This window comes from Mus pahari, chromosome 10 (assembly GCF_900095145.1).
Source record: "Mus pahari chromosome 10, PAHARI_EIJ_v1.1, whole genome shotgun sequence".
Taxonomy (NCBI): domain Eukaryota; kingdom Metazoa; phylum Chordata; class Mammalia; order Rodentia; family Muridae; genus Mus; species Mus pahari.
Genome location: NC_034599.1, coordinates 77,811,617 through 77,830,909, shown reverse-complemented (window position 1 = coordinate 77,830,909; position 19,293 = coordinate 77,811,617). Strand labels below are relative to the sequence as shown.

General features: G+C 41.8%; 2 pseudogenes; both read right to left on the bottom strand.

Moving 5' to 3' along the window:
• Nucleotides 1-498: 498 nt before the first annotated feature.
• On the bottom strand, nt 499-1,706 carry LOC110328401 (annotated as a pseudogene).
• Nucleotides 1,707-18,117: 16,411 nt separating this feature from the next.
• On the bottom strand, nt 18,118-18,532 carry LOC110328253 (annotated as a pseudogene).
• Nucleotides 18,533-19,293: the final 761 nt, after the last annotated feature.

The following is a 19,293-nucleotide window of genomic DNA, read 5'->3' as shown; positions in this document are numbered from 1 at the left end:
AGCTAGTGAAGTGGCTAGGATCACAGTGTGAAGTCCCTTCCTGTTGGCCCTCCCTGCTGGCCTGTGTCTGCTCTCCCCCTCAGGATAGCCAGGCCCCCTTGTGCACTGGGCTGGACTGGAGGAGAGAAGTCTAGCCAGGCACGAGTGGGTGCAGGCAGGATCTTGGTCCGCGGTGAGTGCACCAGCAAAGAACACACACTCCACACTCAGGGGGAACAGCTTTGGAACACTGGTTCAGTTTAGTGGGGGAGGGGGAGAAAGTGGTATTTGTGCCTCTGGGGAGATGTCCAGGGTCTCTGGGAGCAAGGTTTGTGTGACTGTGTACAACTGGCCAGGACAGTGATGCTGGAAGATGTTCATTTACATATTCATGGGCTATGGGGGGGGCACAACATGACCTTATAAGGACGAACTGAGAGTAAAGATTGATAACTGTCAGGGTAATAAATTCTTTTTATTCATAGCTATATAAACTATTAACAGCAAAGGACCAGAGAGTCATTTCTTCTTGAATACACCCACAGAACAGCCCTGGTGGCCTCGGTGTGCTGATCTTGGACACGAAGGTCTCCATTGTGGCACAGCCCCCCACGGGCTCTAATCTTCTTCAGCCGCCCCGGGTCCTCACACAGCTTGTTTAGATCGATGGCCGGATCCTGACTGTATTTTCCATCCTTCGCATCCTTTTCTGTCTGTTCAAGAACCAGTCTGGAGCCTTGTGCTGTCGTGGATTCTCTAAGGCGGTGATCACACGCTCCCCCTCGTGCTCTGTGTGTTCTCCAGCCCTCTCGGTGAGGTCAGCGTCTGCGTTCCTCAACACCACGTGAGTGGGTCTCCGCTCCACACCCTTAATGTCAATGTCAGTGATGGCAAAAGCTATTTTCCGCTGCCCATAGATGTGGGTGTTGAGCACTCACAACATGTGCTGGAACTTCGCGGCAAAAGCACTGGCATGTAGGGCTCCTTTGGAAGCAAAAATTCTTACTCGGGTTGGTGGGAGGACAGCCAATCTAATGGCGACAGGTTGGGAGGGGGAGAGAGTCAACTCCTGCAGCCCTCATTTGAGGTATACAGGGTTGAAGCTCTCCTTCAACCTTGAGACCCTTCCTCCAAAATCCTGGGCCGATACGGTCCCACATGCCCCAGGTGGGTTCTAGAGAGATATGAGAAAAAAAGAAGAGATTTAACCATCATTTAATCTCCAAGTTGGACTAATAATTGGCCTATCTCTCCAAATAGGTCTCATGTAGGTGCTACAGTATTGAAATTGAGCCAAAGTTTTGATGTTTTTTTAATCTGGGCAGCAGTTTATTTAAAAAAACAAGTCATTTGTGAGAAATGGTTTTCCATGTAACATTTCAGAAGGACTGAAGCCTAAAGTCTGGGGAATATGATTCTTTGGACTGTTAAAAGAATATGTCATTTTACTTTTGGCTAAACTTTCCTGTTGGGGTCTGAAGACCATGCAAGTGACTCATTTTTCTTTCTACTGCCAACCTCAGTTGAGTCTGTTGTCTTCAGGAATGACTGGATGTGGGAGGAACCCAGGTCCATTAGATCCCCTTTCCTCATTTCTACCCTCTACCGGAATAACTCAGGGTCTTTCTGACTGGGTTTCCCTTGGCAGCATGGAGGACATTTCCTTTTGTGTAGACTCTTTTCTTTGCTGAGTATACACTGGTAGAATCCAACCTCTGGGTCTCCATGGTTTCCCTGGTCAAGGTGGCAGGTCACTTACGAGAGCTCTGGGAACCTTTGAGAGGTGTCTTGTAGTCAGCTCCCTGTTATCTAACTGGCCTTTCTCCCTGTCCCCATTGCCATAACCTTCAGAGTTAGCACAAACTGTGTTATAAAATTTAGATAGAATTTTACAAGACAATGGGACCAAGTACCTTCATCCTTCCCCTATAACATCTCGAGCTCCTGTCTGTATGCCAGAAGACAGGACTTTGATGCTGGTCCTCCTGCCCCACCTGGGTGTGGCTATATTGAATATATATCTGTCCTATACTACCACCCCCTATCTGTCTTTTTTGGAGCCTTGAAAATGGAAGTGGCACAGTCTGGCTTGCTGGAATGTCTCAGAGTCAGAATTCTAGCCCATGACTCTGGTGAAACCAGGATAGGAAATTCTAGTGATGGGACTGAGAGATTCTATGGGGAAGTAGAAGCTACTGGATGATGAAGTTCCTCAGGTTCATCTAATTTCTAATTGCCAGTCTCCAGTGAGCAAGGCTAATTTCCAGATTCCGAATACAACGGATGTCTTTCCTAAGAGAATATCTGTGGTTTGTTTTGTGCAAAGACAAGCCAAGTCTCTCTCTCTCTCTCTCTCCCCCCCTCCCGCTCCCCCTCCCCCTCCCCCTCTCCCTCTCCCTCTCCTTCTCCCTCTCCCTCCTTCTCCTTCTCTCTCCTCTCTCTCTCTCTGTGATGTATGCGTATTTATGTTTGTGTACGTATATATGTACACTCACTCACATATGAAGATCAGAAATAAACATTGAGTGTCTTCCTTTCACTCTCTGATTCAGTTTTTGAGACAGTGTCTCTGTTAGTCAGGGTTCTCTACAATAGCTGTCTCCTTGCAGAAAGGCCAAGGGTCTGGAAGTTTTCTAGTCCATGAGACTGGATGTCCCACCAGCACCAACTTGGCACTGCAATCCCAGAAAAGTCCTAGAGAGCTGCTGATTTTCAGTCTACACTGGAATCCTGAAGAAGTAGGTTCTAACATCAAAAAAAAGGATGTCTCAGGAACAGGATAGATAAACTTGCCAGTCAGAGTGTAGGAACACAGGTAAAAATGCAAAAGCTTCCTTCTTCTGTGTCTTTTCATGTGGGTTGCCACCAGGTGTGGCTCAGATTTGGGGGCCGATCTAATCTCAAATGATCTTGATTTAGGATGTATCTTCTACCTCAGATAACCCTACCAAGAAAACTTCCCCACACATGAGCCCAGATACTTGGGTTTTAGTTCATTCCAGATGTACTCAAGTTGACAACCAAATAAACTGTAACAGGGTCCTTTATAGAACTCAGAGTCCACTAAATCAACAAAACTACCTAGCTTTGCGCTGCTTACCCAAATACTGAGATTGCAAGAATGAACTATCACATCTGGCCCTTACATGGGCATGATGGGGCTCTGACTTTAGATACTCATGATTATACTGCAAACACTTTGTCTACTAAGCCATCTCCTAAGCCCTCCAAATGGCCTTTCTGATGATACCATGCCTCACCTGGTTTTGGCTTGAACTGAAATAATTAATATCTTACCTAGTGCAGCCTAATTTGAGATGATACAGCTTTAAGGCTTTGAAAGTAATTTTCTTTCAACTAAATGGGTTTATTGAGATGTGAAAACAAGAACAAGAACAAGAACAACAACAAAAACAACTCTTGAAGAAAATCGAGACAGTAAGCTACCGACCCACAAGTTCTGCCTTCCAGTTCTTTCCAAACTATTTACTACATTGGAAAAAGCAAGGATGGGCAGCCGTTGTGAAGGCTGCAGAGAAGTCCATGTCACATTTGGTACGCCCCACCTTAGCAGCAAAATTATATATCACCAAATAGATATTGCTCTATTTTGAAGACATAGATAGAGATAGCTGGTAACATTTTCTCATTGTGCTAATCAAACAACTTGACCTACACTAGTTTTACTGAATAAACCTTCCATAAAGGGCAATCAGTGGCCATGCTGAGGTTGACCACTAGATTTCTCTTGCGTTTCCCATTATCTTGAAAGTACTGGAGTACCTCATCATGGTTCACTGCTTTTGGTGAAGTTCTATAAGCAGATTCATTCCACCAATTAGATGCAATATTTCTGATGTTTAGAAGGCAGAAAGGAATGAGGTTTGTCACAGCAGTGTTGCTCCGCTCCTGACTGTGGAGGTGGCTAGTGTCATGTCACCTTGACACAAGTTAGAGACATCAGAGAGGAGGGAACCTCAATTGAGAAAGTGTGTCCACAAGATTGGGCTGTAGGCAGGGCATTTTCTTAATTGGTGATCGATGGGAGAAGGCCCAGTCCACTATGGGAGGTTCCATCCCTGGGCTGGTTGTCCTGGGTTCTATAAGAAAGCAGGTTGAGAAAGCCAGGGGGAGCAAGCTAGTATGCATGCACAGCTTATAAACCATGGATTCTGCATCACCACCTGCCTCCAGGTTCCTGTCCTGACTTCCTTTGATGGTGAACTGTGATGTACAAGTGTAATTAAAACTTTTCCTTCCCAAGATGCTTTGGTCATAGTGTTTGTCAAGGCAATAGGATATGGGTGGGATAAGAAATTATATTACCTGATGAAGGTTTACTATAAAGCTATTGTGAAAAGTCTTAGGACTAAATATATGAATCAGTGGATTAGAATGCTCAAAACCACAAAGTTATATGGTCAATTCCCAAGGAATTTAATGAAACAAGATAATTTTCATTTTGATTTTTCCCTACAATGATGCTAGACAGTAGGTAGCCAATTGCAGAGATGGAGATGACAGAGACACAGAAAGAGACAGAGAGAAATTATTCTGTTATATCAATTTTTCAGAAATATAAAAGATAAAATTACAAACTTTACAACAAAAATGTACTTTTGTATATGCAATAACAAGGATGATTCTCAAATATATTATGTGTTCAATAAAAGAGATAACAATCTATTTAATGATAATATAAGTTTATAGAAAGGTCTAGGAAAGTATACTCTAATTTACAGGTCTGTAGAGGGAGAAATGAAGTTTGGAGTATGAGATGCATTAGAAAGAGCAACAGATAAACATCTGGATTATGATCAGATTATAGATTACAGTTGTGGTGATAGCATCGTAGGTTTATAAATTTTCAAAGCTTATCAACATATATACTTTGCATGAGGACATTTTACTGTACATAATTTAATAAAATTGATTTAACAACAAAAAAAAGCAAACAAATAAAATGTCTTAAAAACAGGTAAAGAAAGTAGACCATTGATTAGACCTGACTTTTCCATAGCAAGACAGACGACAAACAAACCATCCTTCAAGTGTAAAGAAGGGCTTCAGAGAGACACGTCTGCTCATCTCTGCTACCAAGAACAACAGTGATTGTAAACATGTCCAAATGAGCACATCTAAGAGCTTTGACCTGAAACTCCTCATGGTCGCACAGCTAAAAGATGTGTGGTGGGAAAAAGGGAATTGGAGTCAGAGAAACTTCAATTGGATTCAGAAAGTTTTACAAGCCAAGAGGGTGTTAGACTATGTTCAAATGACAACAAATGACTCATAAAACAATACTGTTTTCCATGACCAATATGGAGAGTGTTTTTAAATGTAATCATGATGCTAGACAAAAATAGCTTGCAGGATAGGAGGTGCTCGGAGATATCAGACAGAAGCCCTGCATCATTTAGAAGAGAGGCTGCCATGGTGCTTAGCTCAGTTAGCATGGAGGGCAATGACTGGGAGGGCAGAAATAGAATTTTCATTCCCTTAGCTAAAAAATATAAATATTTGAGAAATCTGAAAAAAAAAAACCTGACAGTGTAAATGTGGGCTGAGTGATGTGAATGATGCTGGAGATGAATCCAATCACAGCCACAGAGAGATTGGAAATGAACATAGTCCAATATGGGAATACATGTAAGAAAACCATTATTAATTCAGCTACATGGGTATTTTCTGAAACCAAGGGTCAGGTTATAATGAAATCAAAACAAAAATACAAAACAAAACAAAACAAAACAAAGCTGTTAAATTTATATTAACAATATACAAAGGGGTAGTTTTGAGTAAAACGGCATGATTTGAAGAGTCCTCAAGTGCTCAAATGTGTTTTTTTTTTTTTCTCTAAGAAACATATTTGAGGGAGAGAGAGAGATCAGCGTTAATCTTCTCCACCCCCCCGCCCCCAGAAAACCAAGAATAAATTGGGAAGGGGCTGGAGAGGTGGCTCAGCAGTTGAGGGTATCAGGAATGGCATGTAGTGCGCAGATATACATACAGACAAAACATTCATACACAAAAACGCAAATAAATACATCTAAAACTAGAATAAACTGGGGAAAGAATAACTCAGGACTGCACGATATTATCATGCGGCATGAAAAAGCACACCGTACTGGAAAACTAAAGCATTCTAAGTAAATATGTATCTATGGCTTCCTCCTTCCTCCCCTCTCTTCCTCTTAGCTCTCCACAAAGTCGTAATTTTCCTGTCTCCCACCTGACTTCAAACCTATCTTCTTAGCTTAAAAATACATTATAAAAATGATAGAATTATAAGAAAATATAATAAGCACACCTACATAATCTGCAAAATTTTAACACATCTCCCAGAAGAATGGATGGATCAGTCAGACAAGCATTAGCAAGACCATCAATGATGTGAACAAATGGGACAATCTAACATCTCTGCAAATGGGTACTGGGTGTTGAGGGGTCTAATCATGAGTCAGTCTTGTGTAGAGGAACACATCTGTAGTAAGTTCAGTGCATCAGCTATGTCTGTCGAGAGGACATCCTTTGTTACACATCTTTCCATCCTTGTCCTCTGGCTCTTACATTCTTTCCACCCTCCCCCGACATGTTTCCTGAGCCTTGGGGGAGTGAAGAGTGAGACAGCTGTCCTACTTAGGGCTGAACACTCTACTATGACGGATGGCGGTGACTTTGGCCAGATATAGATTTCTGCATTAAGCACTCCACCCTCTACAGTAAGAAACTTGCCTAATGAAGGTTTGGTAGAATACTAATATGAAGGTAAAAATGTTTTGATGACAGTTTGACACCTTGGCCATTCAACAAAACAATACTGGTAGGTTCTCCAAGAGGACCTATGACCCCCCTAGCCATAGCTTTTGATCAAGCTCATAGAACCAGGAATGAATTTCTGCTTATGGAGTGGGCCTCAAATCCAGTAAAAAAGGGTTGGCTCCCCCAGGACAGTCATGCTAGTACTACATTAGAGGGCACATCTTCCCTGGCTAGTCAATATTGTAGGTCACTGAGTCCCACCTATGACTAGGTAAGACTATTGGTGATTTTTTTATCCTCCAGCATCCTGCATGGTACCCTCTGGCACTGTGAAGGCTAGTGGATGGGAAGGAAGCTTCTAGCTTAGCTCCAGCTTGATTATCCGATTCTTTTCACTGACATGTGATAGGTGTTCAGCAACTGGGTCTTAAGTTCTGTTGGGCAACCAAGAGCAATGATACACACACACACACACACACACACACACACACACACACACACACACACATATGGAGAGAGAGAGAGAGTCATGCATAGAAGACACTATTGCATGGCAGACCCGACACCCGACATCCTGGTCTGGCTTTTTCAGTCTTTCTGTCTCGTCTGCAATGTTTCCTAAGCCTTAGATGTAGGGTTATGCTGTAGATATATCAGCTAGGCTTGGGTATCTACGATGAGTTGTTCTCTGCATTTGGACCAGTTGTGGATTTCTGTAATAGTCTCTATCTCCTATAAAAAGGTAAGAGATGAAAACTAATCTTATCTTTGAGTACAGGGATAAGTGAATGTAAAATTTACCTGTATAAGTACTTTGTGTGAGTGTCACTATGTCTTGATTTGGTTTTGATTCCCTGTATTAAGTGGCTCCAGCTCAGGGTCCCCTGAACAGGAATTCAGGAGTGAGGGTATCTACCCCACAAGGGCATCTCTCTGCACTATGGACTGCTCAGCAGTCTGTGAGGCTGTGGTCATCTATGCTGGGATGATGCATTTAAGTGAATAAAGTAAGTAAGAGTGAGTATCCCAGAAACCAACTACATTGAACTCTAGTTACTAATCATTAAACAAATTTGAAACAGGTATGCTGCAGACAGAGCAATTAAGTTAGTAAGTAGTGATTGATGTAAGTGATATTTGTGTTTGCCATACATCATGAGAAAACAATTATTTTCTCATATCAGCGTGAGGAACAACTAATGACCACTATAGGCAAAGCCAATGTGATGCTTAGATTCTTGTGGTTTGTTCCCTATGTTCAAAGTTCGAGAAAGTGCTGTTTCAAATGGAGGCTCGTGGAGGCAATCACAGCCCATAGAGAGAACAGGCTGAGGTGACTGAGGCAACCATGTTAAGAGCAAACTTTGTGAAATACTCAAAATTTGTTAATGTTACTAATTGTTCTTATTTTGAAATAGGGTATACTATGGTGCCCAGGCTGGTTCTGAACTCTTTAGCTCTAGTGATCCTCCTGCCTCAGCTTCCTGACTAGCTTGGACTGCAGGCAGGGACCATCACACACCATAATACTTTAACACAATACTTTCTAAAATCAAAGGGAAAAGTAATTTGAAGCAGAAAAAGCAAAATAACAAAATTTAAACTCTGTCTGAAAGCCTTGGAGTCTAACGTCACACTCCAAGGATTCTGAAGTGATCTGGATTCTGTAAGACATCCTCTCTCTTCCTTCTTCCTATTGAGCACTGTTTGTGCAGAGTCATCAGAGGCTTAATCTTATGCTTACACAGGTCAGTGAATATAATTAAGGTTTTAGTAATATATATATTTCCATAGTATATAAATTCTTAAAATAAAAAATTATATTTAAATATATATCTTATATATATTAAATACATTATATATCTTAAAATATAAAGAAATTTAAGAAATATAGACTTCTTAAAATGAAGTTTCAGAAATCCAAGGTATACATACATACACCATAAACATGGTGTCTACGAATGGCTATCTTAATTAGTTTGATGTTGGTAATAGCTTCATCATGTCTACCAGTATCAAATTACAGCAAACAGTCACATTATAATCCTTGAGTGTATGCAATGTTAAGTTGCCAATTCTATCTCAATATAACTGGACAAAATTGTCTGACTTTTTTTTTGGCAGTGATGACTAATGAAACATAATAGGAATGGGGAAAGACAATTTCACTTAGGGTTATTGTGTTTATGGTTAGTAAAGATATGTGATCTTAAAATAATTCTGATTATTTCTCTTGTGAGGTGAGATATTCTATATGCTAATAAATAATTTAGTGCATGCCCCCAAAGGAAAGAGAGATGCTTAGGGGCATTTTCACCCATTCACACTGCACTGTTTAAAAAAAAAAAAAAAAAGCGTTAAAGACAGACTGAATGGACTCATGTGTCTTCATTCGCTGTGACAGAGCATGCTCTCCCAAGAGTCATCGCTAACAGACAAAGCATTTGTTCTGTCCCCTGTGCTGGAGCAACGGCAAACAGATCACTCTCTAAGATGCTATGATTGCTTATGGAAATTTTGGAGGACTTGATTTATTTTCAATTTGTTCACCCATTTGTCGCCGCCAGTACTGAGGCTCCACCTAGGGCCTGTTTCTACAATTACACGTGTGTTCATTACAGTGATCTCAGCCTGTTTGATGGCAATAAGCAAAGCCGTTATGCAAATAGAACACTCATGAGTGGTTTTTCTCTCCCCCTCCCCCAGTTGATGTCTAGCATGTAAAAATGAGATTCTGTCATTCCCTCCTAGGAACTGAACAGTGAGGTGGTAAAACCAGGGCGGGTTGCTTGCCAGGTGAGGATGTGGTTAATGTCTTGGTTCTTTGTCTTGGATCACTGCTCTGCAGGAATGCAGCCAGGTAACCTTCAAAACAAGTGGCTTAGAGGTCAGTAAAGTGAAGAAATCAATCACCTCCTGTGGATCCCAGGGGATCCTTGAAGAGGCTTAATCACATGGACCAGAGAAAGATCAAAGATGGGCCCCACAGAATTTGGCTCCTAACTTTGGGTATCTTTCTTTTACATTTTTTTTCACTTTTTTTATTATTATTTTCTTTATTTACATTTCAAACGCTATCCCAAAAGTTTCCTATACCCCTCCCCCCCACCTCTGTTCCCCTACCCACCCACTCCCACTACTTGGCCCAGGCCTTGCCTTGTGCTGGGTCATATAAAGTATGCTAGACCAAGGGGCCTCTATTCCCAGTGATGGCCAATTAGGCCATCTTCTGCTACATATGCAGCTAGAGACACAAGCTCAGTGGGTACTGGTTAGTTCATATTGTTGTTCCACCTACAGCCCCCTTCAGGTCCTTGGGTACTTTCTCTAGCTCCTCCATTGGGGGCCCTGTGTTCCATCCAATAGCTGGCTGTGAGCATCCACTTCGGTTTAAGTTTCTGGTCTTTCCTCCTTGTTCAGTTGGTGATGTGATTTTGTACATTCGCTCTCTCCAGCCCTGAGTAAGGCAGAATGCTTTGAATTCAACTAGCACCCCAGTGTGTTTTGACTCGCACCTGCCATCTGTCTGCTTAGTCACTGAGCAGCCCTCCTTCTCCTAAGTGATGATCCATCCGCACTGGATTTGGGAATTGGCAGCAACAGTTGTTGTGTTAGGAGATTGCCGGATTCCCGGTCTTCTTTATTCTTGTCATGATAGCAGTATGGCACATTAATGTTTCAGATATTCACTTGGCTTTTTCTTGGAAATACCATATGTTCCTAAAGATACTTAATGTGGGGAGAGGGTAAAGGAAGAGAAGGGAGTATTTTTTTTTTAATGCTACTCTGAAATTGTACACACGTAGGGCATTAGCAGGCAACAGGAAGGAGAGTGGAACTCTCCCAATTTACTCACAATGTCAGTCTTCAATTTCTGCAGGCAGATCCCTGCTTTCTGCACCCTCTGTTGACAGCTAACTCCGTGCAATCTGGGTTAAATTCTGTATAAATGAAGATAGAGAGGTAAGGGGCAGATTTCTTCTTACATATGGTTGCTGGAACCAGGCTGGTACTGTCCTTCAAGCGACTAGAACAGGTCAGCACCTAGACAGAAAAGGTAAACATGCCCACTGTCGAATTGAGATGTAAGCTGGAAATGTAGTTGTTCAGCTTAGCATCTATGACACACAGCAATGGAAAACTTAATTTTGACTTTGTCAACAGAATATAGACACACACACACACACACACACACACACACACACACACACACACACACACTCATGCAGCACTGGGAAAAAAATAAAACAAACCTGGTTGAGTCCACTTTTGGGGATAAGAACAAAAAGTCTCATCATAAACAAAGCACAATAAAATTCTTACTATAATAAAATGAAATGAAAATAAATACGGTAAAAAATTAGAACCTCTATCATATCACTGACATCCTCTTTTGCATACCAGACCTAGTATCTCCATTTGTCTCATATTCTGCTTTCTCTATCCCCCAGTAATCGCTGTCTTCAATTATGCGTGAGGATTTAACTCGTTTTTGTACGTATTTATTTACTTTGGAAGCACCCATCTGCCACGGGGCACTTGCGGAGGTCAGAGGACAGCTTGCAGGACTCAGTTCTCTCCTTTCTCCATACAGGTCTTTTCAGACAGAACTCAGGTTGTCAATTGTGACAGCAAGTGCCCCTACTGGCTGAGCCACCTCACTTGGGGTAGGACTCTTTATTTTTTATATCTCTCCAATTCCTAAGTAAATCTATTTGTGGGTTTTGTCTATGGCCATACTACCCTGCTCTGGTGGGATCTCAGAAGCTAAGCGGGTCTATTAGTACTTGGAAGAGAGGTGCTTATGGATTTTTGCATGTATTTTTTTATTTTATTTTATAGATGTAGAAATGAAGTTTATGTTATTTTCGTTGCTTTCTTATTCATCACGGTTATGTGTCAGACATTCATTCATGAGGACACATGGACTTTCAGCATTCTACATCCATGTGCTTGGTGTGTTGCACATGCACACATGTGAGTATACAGGTGGACACATGTACATGCCGAGGCCGGGGGACAATGTCAGGGATTTCCCTTTATTACCCCCTCTCCACCTTATTCTCTTGAGACAGAGTCTTTTACAGAATCCTGAAACTTGACGGACTACCAGCATGTTTCCACCTGTGCCCATCCCCCCACACTGAAGTCACAGGTGCTTGCAGTCATGTCTGAATTTTTTTTTTTTTTTTTTTTTTTTTTGTGGGTGCTGAAGATTTAAACTCAGGTCGTCATGCTTACACAGCAAGCACTCTTACCCACTAAGCCACATCTCCAGTAAGTATTCTATTGCGGAAATGCAACACAACTCGTGTAGGCAGCCTCATGTCAGTGGTTCTTTGGGTTGGTTCCAGATTTGACTTTTAAAAGCAGTGCTGTGGTGGCTATTTTAGTATCTGCTTCCTGCTGAAGGTGTGCAAGGGTTTCTGTCGTCTGAAGGTGTATATCCTGAAGTGAAACCACTGGGTATTAGATGGGTGCATCTTTGGATTTTAGAACTCAGGATTCTGCGTTCTGGACAATGGTGCTTATACTAGCATCCTCCTCCCTGGGGTCTTGGGCTTTTGGTTTTAGACTCACAATCAGATCGTCAGCTTCTTTGGTTTGGAGGCCTTTGGAGTAACACTGAGCTAATCTGCTAAAATCCAAGGTCTCCAGCTTGACAGGCAGTCTGCCAGGGGACTTCCCAGCCTCCCTGACCATTCGAGTCAATTCCACTAATAAACCTCATTTTTTTTTATGTTAAGTAGCCTATGATTTAACAATAGCATACTCTTATGGGGCCACCATTAGATGCACCCATTATACAGTGCATGGCTGTACATCTCTAATATTGATCTGTAAGGGCCCATGGTGCACCAAAGAATGTTACCCTGGACTCAAATAATATGTAAAAGCAAAGAGTGTTTTATTCTGCAGAGGTCCAGCATGCTGGGGTCTTCCATTCTAATATGGAGAAACAAGTAAGTGAGCTTGCAGGCCCAATTTAAAGTACATTAGGGGAATTTCAGGGTAAGTGACATTTATCTTGCTCCATTTCTAGGAACATTCCAGAACCATTTGCAGGGCATAGGGGCTGGAAACTGTTGCTGGAGTAGGGGATGGAGGTCTGGAGACTGTTGATGACCCATTGCCCTTGCTTCAGACCAGGTGGCAGGGCAGCTCCTGATGTCAGGGTAGTTTCTGACTGGCGGCCTGAAGCCTGGGATTTTTTTTTTTTTTTTCTAGTAACTGACTTGTCTGAGCTTGCCTGGACTTGCCCAGTTCTTAGTCCTCGTCTCCTGAACTGCCAATTTGAAGCCTGTCATGGAGTCAGCCTGGCCTCCTCAGATCTCTTTCTCCATCTCTATTTTTTGTTTCACTGGTGTATGTAATCTCATGCTCGTTCCACATTAGTGAAAATTTAAATATTACTGGAATTATGGTAGACAACTTTCATGCTAATCTGTGTGGTTTTTTTTTTTCCATTGGTGTATTGATGATTCTTTGTTCTCATGGAGCACTCATGGACATTTTTTCTTCTGTGTGAATGCTATTATTAGTTTATCAGATTCCTCAAAAATAATTCAGCAATCATTTTCTGCAGATTCTTTCAATACCATTTTTTTTTCTGCAACCATAAGCTGAATTTATACAAATATGTGTTACAGTATTTTAAAGGAGTATTGGGGAAGTAAGAAATAAATCATGTGACATCAAAGTTACAAAATTCATTTAGTAAGATCTTATTTTGTCTAAGAAATGAGAGCATCATAACCTGTAGCCAAGTATAAGATCAATGAATGTTGAGGCTCATTTAAAACTGGGGCTTATTTGGGGAAAAATTAAGGTTTCAATAAAATCATAAAATAATCAGTTGCCATTAGCCTGGCACAGAAATATGTAAGTAAAATGAATTGTGACTTCAGTTTTCTGACTGTTTTGTTTTCCTGAGAGAGGATACTAGTATGCAGTCCTGGCTGGCCTGGAACTTGCTGTGTAGACCAGGCCAACCTCAAACTCACAGAGCTCCTTCTGCCTCTGCCTTTCGAACATTGAGATTCATGGTATTCACCACTACGTAGGTCATCACTCCGGTTCCTAACAATAAGTAATGTATTGTAGAAATAATCAACACTAACATTTCAAACTTCATAGTTCTAACTATGAGCTACTGAGAAATAAAAACTCAGATGCTAGAAAGGGCAGCATGAGTTGACTCTCAGGAGAAACTCCTTTCGAAACAATTAGAATTTTTTTAATGGGAAGGATATAATCACTCTGTCATGTATTTGACACTCAACAAATATTGGTTAATTGAGCGACATAAAAAAAAAACAAACCTCTTTGTCATGTGGGTACAGACGTATTCATGTTGATCCACTGGGAAACTCATTGTTAAATTCAAAAGGAAGAATGACTACATCAAGGAGAAACCCAGCCAATAGGCAGTTAATTAATTTAGTTTTAAGAGAATGAAAATCTGGGAAGAAAATGTCCCAACAACTTGCGTTATAAAGGAAAGCTGTGGATTTAACTTGGTGAAGTGCTTGCCTAACATCCGCAAAGCCTTGGCAACTATCCTTGTGAAACTGGGTGTGGTGGCACAAACCTGTTATCCTAGCACTAGGAAAGGTGGAAACAGAAACGTCAGAAACTCAGGGTCATCCTCATCTACATAGCAAGGTGGAGCCCAGCTTACCTTGTATTGAAAAACAAAGCAGTGCATGCTTCATGAAAAAACACAGAACTGGGCATGGTTTTGAAGATTAAATTGGGTCTCCATCTTGTTCTTGATCCTTGCTTTTTGACTGCAAGGAGATGAGTGTAGGTCGTCATCTCAGGGCTGGGGGTGTGGTAGGGTGGGGTGTTTAGGGAGTGAGATGCTGGGGGGATGGGGGCTGAGGGAGAGAAAGTCAGGCCTCAAAGAGCTTTCAGGCCAGGCAAGTGAACCAAACAGCCACTGCCATAGCTCTCATGGTTGTGACGTTCTGCCTCACCGTGGATTGGGAACCTATGGAAGCAATGCCTATAAACTGAAATTTATGATACGGGTGCAAAATAAGTAAATTCTTCTCATTCATAATTTATGACAGGGATCGTCATAGCTCCAAATGTCCTGAGTGATACTAGCCCTTCTGCTTTCTAACATGTGAGGACACTTGGAGGACGCAGTCTTCACTGGACAGCTACACTTCCTGACCCCTTCATCTAGTCGAGTGTTCCCCAGCCTCCAGAATTATAAGAACAAATACATTTTTGTTCTTTACAAATTACTCAGCCTGGAGTATTTTGTTATAGGGGTACAAAACAAAGATGAGAAGAAAGCTAATATTACACAAATGGGTTTGGAACATTAGAAGAACACAGACATTGTACGCTGAGATGCCAGCTAAGTTATCAAAGCAAAAAAATGTAGCCGAGACCTCAGCCAGATAGTTTAAATAAGACTGTGTTTGGGTGGGGCATTTTTCAGTATAACCAAAAGTCCTGTCTGGGTTCTGCTAAATTCAAGACGTTTGTCAAGTGGATTCAGTTGTATTCCAAGCCTCAGCTGTTTGATACCAACAGTAGTCAAGATACATTACTCTGGTATTTTTTGTGTTCTAATAGTAGACTCTAAGATACTCTCAGAGGGAAGGTGGTTCTAAGAGGAGTATTAAATGTGGGGTCCAGGAGGAAGGCAAACTGCTTCCAGCCTCATCCCACACCTTGCTTTCCATCTTTCTCACCTCACAGCTAACCTTAGCGTGCCACTTGCCTCATTTAGTACTGAGTACGGGAATGTGGAAAAACAGTCAAGGCATGAGAAATCTGTATCCAGGAAGAGTTGTAATGGGACAAGTACCAAAGAAGACCAGGGGACAGCCACAGCAGCCCTGGCCAGGGCTTCTCTGTGTGTGATCCCCTCAAGTTTAGAGGGCAGACTCAGACTTCTCATGTTTGCACAGTGCCAGTGAATCTCACTCAGCCGGAGACAATGCCTTACCAAAGATACTTGTAAGTGTGGACTGGCCTTTCTCCTTCTCTCGAGGATTAGTGGAGCCCAGTAGACACTCCGTGTGATGGTACCTGGTGTTAAGTGAAAGCACCCTCTATGTAGCCATGCCACACAAAAGGTGATCATTTTTCCCAAACCACTAGTAAACAGTGCTTTCATTAACAACCTGTGCAATTTATTAATAAATAATTTAAGTTATGAGTTTGTTTTCATACTCCTGCTACAGTGTACAAGACGTCTGGACTTAGGCAACAGTTGAAGGGGAAAAGTGCTTGCTGTGCAAGCCTGAGGTCCTGAGTTCATAGCCCCAGAATTCACATAAAAACCAGACACAGTGCCAGAACTCTGTAACCTCAGTGCTTAGAACAGCGTGAGAGGGGCAGGCCTCAGAGTGTGAGAGGGGCAGGCCTCAGAGTGTGAGAGGGGCAGGCCTCAGAGTGTGAGAGGGGCAGGCCTCAGAGTGTGAGAGGAGCAGGCCTCAGAGTGTGAGAGAGGCAGGCCTCAAAGTGTGAGAGGGGCTTTTGGGCCAGACAGGTGAGCCCAACAGCAAGTCCCAGGTTCAGTGAGACATGCTGTCTCAGAAAACATATGGTGAGGAGCCCTAAGGGAAGATACTTGAGGTTGATCTGTATGTACTCATGTGCACACACATTTTAAAAAATACATATCTGATAACTGATAAATCACAAACGAATCACTCCATTTCCGGAGAATTGATGTTCTAATAAAAGATCACAGATGTAGTAAAAGACAGAATTTCCAAATCCAAAACAGTACAAACCTATTAAAAATGTTCAAAACCTAAAAATTGAATAAAACACAGCATCCTTTTATATTATTAACATTTCTCCTGACAAGCATAAAGGTCACCGAGAGGCCTAATTGCTGCAAAACTCGTGTTTTTAAAAGAGCTAGGGAATTTTCTCTTCTATAGCCCAAGAGAATGGAGACTCATGTAGAAATTCAGAGAATTAAGTACATGACATCCATTAACTGCCTTCGCCTGTGCAGAGGAAAATAACATAAACCATTCCAGAAGCAGAGATCGCTTTTCTTCACGCAGACAGGAAAACAGAAACGAACCCGGATCGTCTTAACGGAATGTAATCCTCCTTTCCTGAGGAGGTTCAATATCATTTTCTCTTATTGAAAATAATACTAATAATAATACTAATAATAATACATTCATTCTTTCTTTTGCCAGGAAATTCCCTTTCATCAATCTAAGTGGAAATTTATGTTCTAATAATTTCCAGAATTAAAAGAGAGAAAAACTATTTTATTCAGAACAAAATAGGAGGAAGCCAAGTAAGGAGTAGCTGTAGTTCCCGGACAGACTGGGGGCTGAGACGGCCCTTTGACAGCACAGCAGAGGCTGCTGGGTCCCACCTCTCTGCCCTACTGTCGTCACAAAAGAGGAACATAGACTCTAATCCAGCAGTTCTCCACTCTTTTCGGGGGGCGGGGGGGAGGTGGCACGGGGGAAGTCAAACAATCCTTTTCAGGGGTTGGATATTGAATATTTACATTACAATTCATAACAGTAGTAAAATGACAGTTATGAAGTAGCAATGAAAGTAATTTTATAGTTGGGGAATCACCACAAGAGGAGCTTGGGTATATGTCTTAGAGTGGTGTGGCGTGGCCTGTGTCTTACTTAGGGTTTCTATTGCTGTGAAGATGCACCATGGCGTTAATTGGGGCTGGCATGCAGTTTAGTGGTTTAGTCCATAGCAGGACTGTCGTCATGGTGGGACGCATGGTGGCATGAAGCATATATGGTGCTGATGAAGGAGCTGAGAGTTCTACATCCTACTCAGCAGGCAGCAGGAGACAGAGACACATTTCCTCCAACAAGGCCAAGCCTACTTCAATAGGGCCATCCCCCCTGATAGTGTCACTCCCTGTAAGCCTATGGTGGCCATTTTCTTTCAAACCACCACAGCTGGTGTGAAGGCTCTGGCCTCTGGAAACTCACTTTACTGTGTGTGCACGGGGAGTGGGGCAGTTCTGCAAAAGCTGTACATTCCATGGAAGTGGAGCAGTTGTGTCTTTTGCCTTTGGAAGCTTTTCTCCACACACTTCGGTGTGGCATATCTCTGACTTGGCTTAGAGACTGTAACCCTGCTGCAGTTTTAATAGAAATTTGGGTAATTATAATCTGGATCGAGTTTGGCGGATCTTTCCCCAGTGGTCTCAAACTCTGTAACAGCTGGGTCATATGGTAGAACTGCTCTCGGTTTTGGAGAAGACTGTACAGTGATTTCCACAGTGTCTGCACCAGTTTCCACTCCCACTGACAGTAAATAAGTTTTCCTTTTGACCCATGTCCTCTTCTTTGTTACCGTCTGCTTTCTTTCCCCCTGCCACATATATTTATACGTGTTCTTACATCTTTAGAAAAAGAGCCCCAGTATTTTCCCTCCTGTGTGTTTTCTTCTTGCTTCTTCATGGTCCATCATGCTTGCTGAGGTTGTTAATACAATGAAGCCAAACCGACAGGCTGGGTGCATATTCTTCTGCCAATTTTTTCTAGGTCTTTGAGTACCACATCAAATTTAGTGCTGATCTTCCCACTGTTGTTCAACCTGCCTGAGAGGTTCATAATGATCTTCCCAATTGGGTGATCATCAGTGATTTCAAATTCTCCAGTGTGATCATGCTTCATCATCACAGTTAGCACGGCAATGATGAATTTGGAGCGTGGCCTGATGAGGGACTGGCATTGGCATTTGCTTTACTTCACAGTACTGTGGATGCTTTTGAGAGCTCAGCCAGGACATTCATGTGCACCATGGTGCCAGCAGAGAGAGAGGACAGAAAGAACACTGTTTTCTTGATGACTGGTGTGATATGGAATCTCAATGTAGTTTTAATTTGCATTTTTTTCTGGTAGCTAAGGATATTGAACATTTTACAATTGTATTGGCTGTTTATGTCTCTTCTTTTGAGATTTGTCTGTTCGGTTCACCAGTCCATTAATTGGCTGGTAGTTTTAGGTGGGTTGATGTGGTGTATAATTTTCATAGTTATCTACATATTTTAGATGTGACCCCTTTGTCTCATGTGTAGTGGTTAAAGATTTTTCCACATTGTGTAAGCTGTTCATTCTGTTGATAGTTTCTTTTCCTGTATAGAAGCTCTAAAGTCTATGTGATCCCGTTTGTCAGTCCTTGGGGCTGATCCTTGTGTCACAGGGATTTCTGATCAGATACCAGTAAGTTGCTTCTAAAGTTTACTTAATCTCTTTATTGATTTCTTCATTAACTCCCCGGTCACTTAAGAGTATATTGTTCAGTCTTCATTGTTTGCATAAATTTTGTACTTTTGCTTGCTATTGCTTTCTACTATTATTCTATTGTTTGAGGAAAATAGAAGAAATAAGTGATTTAACTTATTTCTTTGCGATTTAGAATATGTGTGCTTTAGAGAAGGGCTCATGGACTTGGTGAGAAGAGTGTATATACTATGTCTGTTGGCTGTGATGGTCTAAAAGTATCTGGTGGGTAGGATATACAGGAGGCATCTCTTCAGTTTATTTGAACTACAGTGTAGTTAAAACCTGACATGTC